At 44.5% G+C, this 10,489-nt stretch overlaps 1 long non-coding RNA gene across 1 annotated transcript; it reads right to left on the bottom strand.

Moving 5' to 3' along the window:
• Nucleotides 1–4,738: 4,738 nt before the first annotated feature.
• On the bottom strand, nt 4,739–8,620 carry LOC138821560 (uncharacterized). The gene is made up of 3 exons (XR_011370166.1): nt 8,535–8,620; nt 8,293–8,421; nt 4,739–5,240 (listed from the first exon to the last, which is right to left on the bottom strand). It is a non-coding gene; the product is annotated as an uncharacterized lncRNA (long non-coding RNA).
• Nucleotides 8,621–10,489: the final 1,869 nt, after the last annotated feature.

Below are 10,489 nucleotides of genomic sequence, written 5' to 3'. Positions count from 1 at the left end.
GCCTCCTGAGTAGCTAGGATTACAGGCGTGAGCCACCAGTGCCCGGCAGGATCTAGAATTTAAAGCTGAGTTCTGTTATGTGTCAAAAAAAAAAAAAAAGGCAATAGTCAACTGGTCACGGGGTTTAAGAAGTAGGAGGACCGCATTCATCCTTTGTCCACTGCTAGGCCATAGGTCAGATCAGTGAGAGGAGTGTATAAAGTATTAGGGAAAAAGCCAGGCACTGGTGGCTCATGCCTGTAATCCTAGCTACTCAGGAGGCTGATATCTGAGGATCGCGGTTCAAAGCCAGCCTGGGGAGGAAAGCACCAGAAAACCGGAAGTGACGCTGTAGCTCAAGTGGTAGAGCACTTGCCTTGGGCTGAAGAGCTGAGGGACAGTTCCCAGGCCCAGAGTTCAAGCCCCACGACTAACCAAAAAAAAGTATTGGGGAAATATCGGTCATTTCCTCCATCCTGGTCTACTGATTAGACTGCCCTCTGGTTCTGGGAGAAAGGCAAAACAAATTGTCTAGATCTACTATAAGCTTGTGAACTTCAGGAAGTCTTTATAGCTATGAGATAGTATCTTCTATTCAGTGAAGTGACAGTGCTGAAGGAATGAACCATACATGAGAATGGTAGAGAACATTCTGAGAATGGTAGACTGGATGCTTTAGCACTCACTAGAAATGCTAAAAGCTGGGTAAAACTTTGGGAAGCAGTCTGGAGGTACCTCAGAAAGTTAAATATAGACCTTCCCTATGACCCAGCCTTACCACTCCTAGGCATCTACCCTGAGCAACAGGAACCAGGATACAAGGACACATGCACCTCCATGTTCATTGTAGCATTGTTGACAATAGCCAATATATGGAAACAACCCAGATGCCCCGCTACTGATGAGTGGATCACAAAATTGTGGTACCTATATACAATGGAATATGCAGACATTAAAAAGGACAAAATAATGGCATTTGCAGGGAAATGGATGGAACTAGAGCAAATCATTTTGAGTGAGGTAAGCCAAGAGCAAAGACAAACGGCACATGGTCTCCCTGATATGTGGATGCTAAAACCAAAATGCAAGGAGATAGGACAAAGTAAACAGGACTCGAGAAACAGTGGACTGCCACTCATTTTGTCCTATCATTGCTAAATGACTCCATGTTACTGATCACATAAATGGTATATATATATATATATATATATATATATATATATGTATGTATGTATATATATATATATATGTACGCACAAGGGAGGGAAGCTAGGAGGAGGACACAGAATCAGAAGGAAACAGGAAAACATAAAACAGGGGCCCATCAGCTGCCTGGACATAGATGAAAATAAACTAAGCAACCCAAAGACAGTGATGGGAAGGAAGGAATGAGAGGGAAAGGGAACCACTTACACTAAGCAAAAGGAAAGAAATGTAGACATCACCTGATATGGAAGAAATAATTGTATTGTCAAAGTTCATAGAATTCACAAACTTTATAGGCCATGCTAATGACAATTTGCCTTGTGAAGGTTAAAATGTTTGTGACTTTAATTATCACTATTCAACAATACTATGAAATATGTGAAATTTATGTAATCGCCTAATCTCAACAACAACAAAAAAAAAAAGTGAGAGAAGGAATGGGTTAGGAGCCATGGGTGACAATGTTATCAGACACTGTATTCGTATGCTGTTTTCTAGAATGGGAACTTCTTTGTAAAACCACTTAAAGATAATAAATAAAAAATAAATAAAAAGCTGAGTAAGATTTAAGAAAAGTAAGGCTAGGAATGTGGCTTGATGCTAGAATGTATGTCTAGCATGCATGAGGCCCTAGGTTCTATTCCTTGGTACTACATAAACAAAAAATAAATACATAAAAAATTAATTTGGGGAAGTGGCGCTGTAGCTCAAGTGGTAGAGCGCTCGCTTTGAGTTGAAGAGCTGAGGGACAACGCCCAGGCCCAGAGTTCAAGCCCCACGACCGACAAAAAAAAAAAAAAAAAAAAAAAAAATTAATTTGGGGGCTGTTAGTGGTAGAGTGCTTGCCTAGCATGCATGAAGCCCTGGGTTCGATTCCTCAGTACCACATACACAGAAAGCACCTGAAGGGTGCTGTGGCTCAAGTGGTAGAGTGCTAGCCTTGAGCAAAAGAATCTCAGGGACAGTGCCCAGGCCCTGAGTTCAAGCCCCACAACTGACAAAAAAAAAAAAAAAAAAAAAAACTAGAAAGCATCAAGGACAAAATTGGCTGGGGAAAATGGAAAAGGCTAAATCCTTTGACTTGGAAGATTTAATTAATTAGCAAAAGGTAGGTGAGAGGCTGTATGTCTTGAAGGCTTTGAAGGTCTAGGAGCTAAAAGAAACCTGAGAAAGCTGAGCACTGGTGGCTTACATGTATAATCCTAGCTACTTAGAGGGCTAAGATCTGAGGATTGTGGTTTGAAGCCAGACTGGCCAGGAAAGTCTGTGAGACTCAACTATAATTAATCACCAAGAAGCCAAAGTGGAGCTGTGCTCAAGTGGTAGAGCACTAGCCTTGAATAAAAGAAATGCTTGGGGCCTGAGTTCAAGCCCCAGGACAATTTTTTTTTTTTTAATAAAAGTCAAGCCGGGTGCTGCTGGCTCACAACTGTAATCCTAGCTACTTAGAAGGCTGAGATATGAGGATTGTGGTTCAAAGCCAGCCTGCACAGGAAAGTCCCTGAGACTCTTATCTCCAATAAACCACCAGAAAACTGGAAGTTGTTCAAGTGGTAGAGTGCTAGCCTTGAGCTGAAGAACTGAGAGACAACACCCAGGTTCAGCGTTCAAGCCCCATGACCGACTAAATAAATAAAAAGTCAAGGATTTTAGCTGCAAAAAAATAATAAAATTGAGATATCAATAAATGGGTTTAACAGCAGATTGAACAATTGAATTAGTTAACAACAACAAACAAACAAAGGCTGGAGGCTTGGCTCAAGAGATGCAAGAGATGTAGCACCAGCTGAGTAAAGCTGAGTGCCAGTGCCTGGGTTCAAACCCCAGTACAATAAAAAACAAAAATATGAAAATGAAATGGAGTAATAAGAGGATGGAAAATGCAGAAGAGAAATGAGACAGTTGGGCTTGCTTTTGGGTGAGGGGTGGCAGCACATTACACATGCTAAGTATGAGCTACAACTCCAGTCCTTTGGTTAACTTTTTTTTTTGGTGAGTCATGTGGCCTGAGCTCTGGGCCTGCATGCTGTCCCTCAGCTCTTCAGCTCAAGGCTAGTGCTCACCCACTTGAGCCACAGCACTAGTTCTGGCCTTTTCTGCTTATGTGGTGTTGAGGAATTGAACCCAGGGCCTCATGCATGCAAGGCAAGCACTCTACCACTGAACCACCTTCCCAGCCTGGTTAACTTGCCTTTTTGGTCAGTTGTAGGTCAGAATCTGGATGCTATCCCTGAGGTTTATTCACTCAAGGCTAGCAGTCTACCACTTTAAGCCACAGCGTCACTTCTGGTTTTCTGGTGATTGAAGTTCAAAGCCAGCCCGGGCAGGAAACTCCATGATACTCTTATTTCCAATAAACCACTCAGAAAAACAGAAGTGGAACTGTAGCTCAAGTGGTGGAGTGCTTGCCTTGAGCTAAAGAGCTGAGGGACAGTGCCCAGGCCCAGAGTTCAAGCCCCATGACTGACAAAAAAGAAAGGAAGAAAGAGAGAGGAAGGAAGGAAGGAAGGGAAGAAAGAAAGAAAGAAAGACACTAAGGGCTGAGAATGTGGCTTAGTGGTAGAGTGCCTAGCATGCACGAAACCCTGGGTTTGATTCCTCGGTACCACAGAAGCAGAAAAATCCAGAAATGGTGCTGTGGCTCAAGTGGTAGAGTGCTAGCTTTGAGCACAGAGAGGCTCAGGAACAGTGCCTAGCCCCTGAATTCAAGCCCCAGGACTCACAAAAACAAAAACAAAAACAGAAAGACAGAAAGACAAACAGAAAGACAGAAAGCTGGGCGCCGGTGGCTCACACCTATAATCCTAGCTACTCAGGAGGCTGAGGTCTGAGGATCGCGGTTCAAAGCCAGCCTAGGCAGGAAAGTCCCTGAGACTCTTATCTCCAACAAACCACTGGAAAACTGTAAGTGGCACTGTAGCTCAAGCAGTAGAGCGCTCGCCTTGAGCTGAAGAGTGCAGGGACAGCGCCCAAGCCCAGAGTTCAAGCCCCACAACCGACAAAAAAAAAAAAAAAAAAAAAAGACAGAAAGAAAGAAAGGAAGAAAGAAAGAAAGAAAGAAAGAGCTGGGCACCAGTGGCTCACACCTGTAATCCTAGCTACTTAGGAGGCTGAGATCTGAGGATTGCAGTTTAAAGCCAGCCCTGCAGGAAAGTCCCTAAGACTCTTATCTCCAATAAACCACTAGAAAACCGGAAGTGGCACTGTGGCTCATGCAGTAGAGCGCTTGCCTTGAGCTGATGATCGCAGGGACAGCGCCCAAGCCCAGAGTTCAAGTCCCACGACTGACAAAAAAAGGAAGGAAGGAGGGAGGGAGGGAGGGAAGGAAAGAGAGAGAGAGAGAGGGAAAGAAAGAAAAGAAAGACTCCAAAAGGCAGTGCCCAGATCCTGGGTCAAGCCCCCAATATGGGCACAAAATAAATCAATAAAACAGGACATATTCAGAAAGATAAATGCGGAGGAGGTTTAGAGAGGCAGGAATGTGTATTTCCATATTAAGAAAGAGAAAGACTTGGTATCCTCAGGCTCATGCATACCATTCACAAAAATAAAGTTTGCTTTATTTACAAGCTGAAGGATTGCACTCTCCCTTCTTCTGGCTCCCCTCCAGACCTTTTCCTGGAGTTCCCTGAAGAGCTCTGGACCATCATGCATTAATGGAACCTTCTACTTACTGAGTCTCATTCGGATTCCTCCTTTTTTCCTGAACTTGATATATTGCTGTCCTCCATGGACTTCTGCATCTTGTAGCAGCAACTACATAGGCTTTGACAAACCATGGCCAAACTCCAGCAGGACAACTTGGGCTCATCAGAGGATAAGCTCAAGTTTCCTTCCAGGACAGTCATGTGCTTTGTGGGTGGCAGTTGGCAGATCCTCAAGTTTGGAGATTGTCTCTGTTTCAGCCTAGGAGACTTCGAAGTACAAGGAGACATCTTAATTTCATCCTCTTCATCCTCCTTTTCTTCCTCTTGCACTTCATTTTTCCTTACTCGGACAATACCAGCCTTTTTTCGCTTCTGCCTCTTGGCTACTGCAGAGTCAGGATCTTCTTCCTTGGGGAATCCAAGAGCGAGGCATGAAGTGTGTTCTCCACTTACCAGTCTATTACTTATGGGACTTTGTGTCTGAGGGGTAGTGAGGCAGAAGACTGAGATAAGAGGGCAAACATAAACCAAGCATCCATCTGTGTGAGCATAAAATGGGCAGCTCAGATGAAGACTATAGAGGTATGGAAGAGAAAGTCATTTAAAATGACTAGAAGCTTCTGGGTGCTGGTGGCTCATGCCTGTATTCATAGCTACTCAGGAAGCTGAGATATGAGGATTACCAGCCCAAAGCACCAAAAAGCCAAAAGTGGAGCTGTGGCTCAAGTGATAGAGTACAAGCTTTGAGCAAAAAAAGCTCAGGGATAATGCCCAGGCCCTGAGTTCAAGCGCACACACACACACACACACACACACACACACACACACACACACACACACACACACACACACACACATTGCTAGAAGCTGGTCATGGTCCTGCACATCTATTTTCCTGGAACTAAAGGCTAAAGCATGAGGATCAAGACCCTTGGCTACATAGCAAAATCCTGTCTATAAATAAATAAATAAGCTGGCGCCAGTGGCTCACGCCTGTAATTCTAGCTACTCAGGAGGCTGAGATCTCAAGATAGCAGTTCAGAGCCAGCCTGGGCAACAAAGTCCATGAAACTCTTATCTTGAATAAATCACTAGAAAACCAGAAGTGGCTCTGTGACTCAAGTGGTGGAGTGCTAGTGTTGAGCTGAAGAGCTGAGGGACAGGCCCAGAATTCAAGACCATGATTCATACACACACACACACACAAAGAAGTGGGGCTGGGAAGGTGGCTCAGTGGTAGAGTGCTTGCCTTGCATGCATGAAGCCCTGGGTTCGTTCAATTCCTCAGCATAAGCAGAAAAAAGCTGGAAATGGCCCTGTGGCTCAAGTGGTAGAGCTCTAGCCTTGAGCCTTGAGCTGAGGGATAGTGCCCAGGCCCAGAGTTCAAGACCCACAACTGACAAAAAAAAAAAAAAAGTATAATTACTTGCTGGTGGCTTGTGCCTGTAAGCCTAGTTCAGGAGGCTGAGATCTAAGGATTGTAGTTCGAAGTCAGCCTCGACAGGAAAGTCCATGAGACTCTTGAATTAACCACCAGAAAACTGAAGTGGTGCTGAAGTAGTAGAATTCTAGCCTTGAGCAAAAAAACAAACTCAGGGACCAGTGCCCAGGTTCAGAGTTCAAGCCCCAGGACTGACAAGAAAAAATTAAAGTATAATTACAGAGCAAAAGATTCACATTTCAGGGGCTGGGAAGGTGGCTCAGTGGTAGAGTGCTTGCCTTGCAGGCATGAGGCCCTGGGTTTGATTCCCCAGCACCAAATCAACAAAAAGAAAAAAAGCCGGAAGTGACGCTGTGGCTCAAGTGGTAGAGCACTAGCCTTGAGCTGAAGAGCTCAGGGACAGTGCCCAGGCCCAGAGTTCAGGCCCCACGACTAGACCCCCCCACCCCCCCAAAAAAAGATTCACAATTCAGTTGTGTTCTGAGTGCTGCAGAGAAGAGCTGGTCTTTTGAAAAGATTCTGATATAAAATGTTTTGGCAAAATGAACACTTATTTTGGAAGACACCTTCTAAATTTGTCTGTTCTAGAAATCGTTGGTGTCCATATTTGAAGCTGATAAATGCATTTATTATCTGTATTATGGTGATGGTTCCATGAGCTTTTAACTATGTCAAAGCTTATCAAATTGCATAGTGTATATATGCACAATTTATCATGTAATTACTGATCAATAACAAAAAATACAGGGCTAGCCGGGTGCTGGTGGCTCACGCCTGTAATCCTAGCTACTCAGGAGGCTGAGATCTGAGGATCGCAGTTCAAAGCCAGCCCGGGCAGGAAAGACCGTGAGACTCCTATCTCCAATAAACCACCAGAAAACCGGAAGTGGCGCTGTAGCTCAAGTGGTAGAGCGCTCGCCTTGAGCTGGAGAGCTGAGGGACAGCGCCCAGGCCCAGAGTTCAAGCCCCACGACCGACAAAAAAAAAAAAAAAATACAGGGCTAACATTTAAACCTCCATATGGTCAAACAAATGAGAGGTTCATGCATCATTTATTGAGAGGATCAATTGTTGAGTTGGAAGACTGATTAAGAATGGGGCAGCTAACAGGGAGGCAACCCTGTGTACGTACTCTGGAGTCCAATAAACTGAGCTAAACTTTTTGCCTTCCACTTATGCGCTCTTGGAGAAAGGGAGAGTAATTTAACTTGCTTGTTCCTCAGTTTCTGCATCTGAGATGACAATAATAGTACCTACATTGTGGGGTTATTATGAGGTTTTTTGGTTTTTTTTTTGGATCCAGTCATGGGGCCTGAACTCTGGGCCTGGGCGCTGTCCCTCAGTTCTTCACCTCAAGGCTAGCACTCTACCACTTGAGCCACAGCGCCACTTCCGGCTTTTTTCTTTTTTCTTATGTGGTGCTGAGGAATCGAACCCAGGGCCTTGAGCATGCAAGGCAAGTGCTCTACCACTGAGCCACCTTCCCAGCCCGTATTATGAGGTTTAAGTGAAGTATAAATCCTTATAAAATAATTCTTGAGTACTCAATAAATGTAAGCTGTGGTTATTATTACTGTTGGTATTTTTCCTGGAATTAATCAATTTAAACCATGTTTAGGAACGATGTATATTGAGCAGAATGTAGGGATGGGTATATGTGGTTCACATCTATAATACTAGCTACTCAGGAGACTGATAGCTGAGGATGGAGGTTTGAAGTCATCCCAGCAGACAAATCCAAGAGACTCATCTCGAAGAGCCAGCAAAAAGCTGGAAGTGGAGAAGTGGCTCAAGTGCTAGAATATCAACTTGTGGGAAAAAGTTAAGGAAGGGTGTACCAGCACACACAAGTGCATGCACACACACACACACACACACACACACACACACACACACACACACACACACATACACACACACACACCACAGATGTCTTAACAGAAGGGTGGTCCGTGGGCTGGTGATAGACCATGGGGTGCAAGTCTTCAGAGGCAAAGGACTGTGGGGCAGGACACTCACACTGGATGGTTCCTGGCTCCCTTGGTAGCCTAATTCATCAGAAAAGCTGCAGATGGATGTCAAGGAAACAGCTAAGCCATTAAAGGAGAGATTTTCTGACCCTGACTCCCCACAAGCGTCTTTGGTCCCCTGGGGGAGAGAAGAACGACAGATCAGTTCCAAGTGGAGCAGTCCACACCAAGTAGAACTCCAGAATCATCTTGCCCTGGTTCCCAGCTGTATTCCATAGCCTTCCTGCTTACTCTGGCAGATGAAAAAGAGCCATTTTCCTTCTTCTTCATTATCATGAAGCTCTGTGATCACTAGTGCAATGAGACCCTGGCATGTCCTCTCCCTTCCTCACCATACACTCACAATTCTGTAGGCCCCCATGTCCTCACAGAAGTGGTTGTTATAGCAACTGGAGGGTGGGGTCCCAGAGCTTTGGGTTCAAGGAGGGGTCCTGTGAAGGAGAGGGCACACACACACACACACACACACACACACACACACACACACACACACACACAGATCTCTTTCACTTCAACCAGAGAATACTCCTCTCCATCAGGGAGAAGAAGAGACTATGATTAAATTCTGAAAATGAACAAAAACACCAAACATCAAGGCTTGGCAAATGTAGATTCCAGAATCCACTCTAGTATCCACATGTGCTAGGAAGAAATTTTTCAAGAAGCAAAGTAGTCTACCAAGGGCTGGGAAGGTGGCTCAGTGGTAGAATGCTTACCTTGCATGCATGAGGCCCTGGGTTCAATTCCTCAGCACCACATAAGCAGAAAAAGCCAGAGTGGCACTGTGGCTCAAGTGTTAGAGCACTAGCCTTGAGTTGAAGAGCTGAGGAACAGCACCCAGGCTCAAAGTTCAGGCCCTACGACTGACAAAGCAACCCAAGACAGCCAGGTGTATCAGATTTTCAAGGGATCTAAGGATTTAGAAGGGAACTTCAGGGTATGTTTCAAGAGCCTGACTTTTAGCTGAGCTTCTCAGTCCCCTTTCTTTCTACTCTTTTCCTCTCACTAAAACCAAGGATCTATCTTCTAGCATTTCTCTCCACATTCTCCAGGAGAAGCTCATTTGATTTTTTTTTTTTTTGGGGGGGGTCCTGTCGTGGGGCCTGAACTCTGGGACTGGGCAGCTCTTCAGCTCAAGGCTAAAACTCTAGCACTTGAGCTACAGCACCACTTCCGGCTTTTTTCTTTTTGCTTATGTGGTGGGGAGGAATCGAACCCAGGGCCTCATGCATGCAAGGCAAATGATCTACCACTGAGCCATCTTCCCAGCCCCAGAAGCTCATTTGATTTAAACAGTTATTGAGCAAATGCAATGCTGTAATACATGATCCTTGAAAGGGTTCTAGATTATTTTGTTTTTATTGTGCTGGTCCTGGGATGTGAACTCAAGGCCTGGGTTAGGAGGTATCCCTGAGCTTTTGTGCTCAAGGCTAATGCTCTAGCCCTTTGAGCTCCATTTCCAGCCGTTTTTGGTAGTTAATTGGAAATAAGAGTTTTATAGACTTTCCTGCCCAGGATGGCTTCAAACCATGATGCTCAGATCTCATACTCCTGAGTAGCTAGGATTACAGGTGTGAGCCACTGGTGCTTGGCTAGATTTTTTATTTTTCTATTTTTATTTATTTTTTTGTTGGTTGTGGGGCCTGAACTCTGGGCCCGGGTGCTATCCCTCAGATCTTCAGCTCAAGGCTACCACTTGAGCCACAGTGCCACTTCCGGCTTTTTCTGCTTATGTGGTGCTGAGGAATTGAACCCAGGACCTCATGTATGCAAGGCAAGCACTCTACCACTGAGCCACCTTCTCAGACCTAGATTTTGTTTTTGAAAGTCACAAAAGGCACAGAATATTTACTGTATATCAGAAAACAATGATATACCCATCTTATATACTGAGAATATATTGTGCTCCTGAAGGAGAATGTCCTTGTTCTTAGGAGATGAACACTTTGGTATATGGAATAGAATGTCATGATGTGAAAATCATTAAGAAATATTGAAACTTAGTGCTATTGGCTCATACCTGTAATCCTAGCTACTCAGGAGGCTGAGATCTTAGGATCATGATTCAAAGCCAGCCCAGACAGGAAAGGCTATGAGACTCTTATCTCTAATTAACTATATATTTTATTTTATTTTATTTTGGGTCCGGTCATGGGGCCTGAACTCTGGGCCTGAGCGCTGTCCCT

Source organism: Dipodomys merriami, unplaced genomic scaffold (assembly GCF_024711535.1).
Source record: "Dipodomys merriami isolate MVZ:Mamm:240054 unplaced genomic scaffold, mDipMer1.0.p SCAF_92, whole genome shotgun sequence".
Classification (NCBI taxonomy): domain Eukaryota; kingdom Metazoa; phylum Chordata; class Mammalia; order Rodentia; family Heteromyidae; genus Dipodomys; species Dipodomys merriami.
Note: the sequence above shows the minus strand (reverse complement) of the source record. Positions and strands in the feature narration are given on the sequence as shown.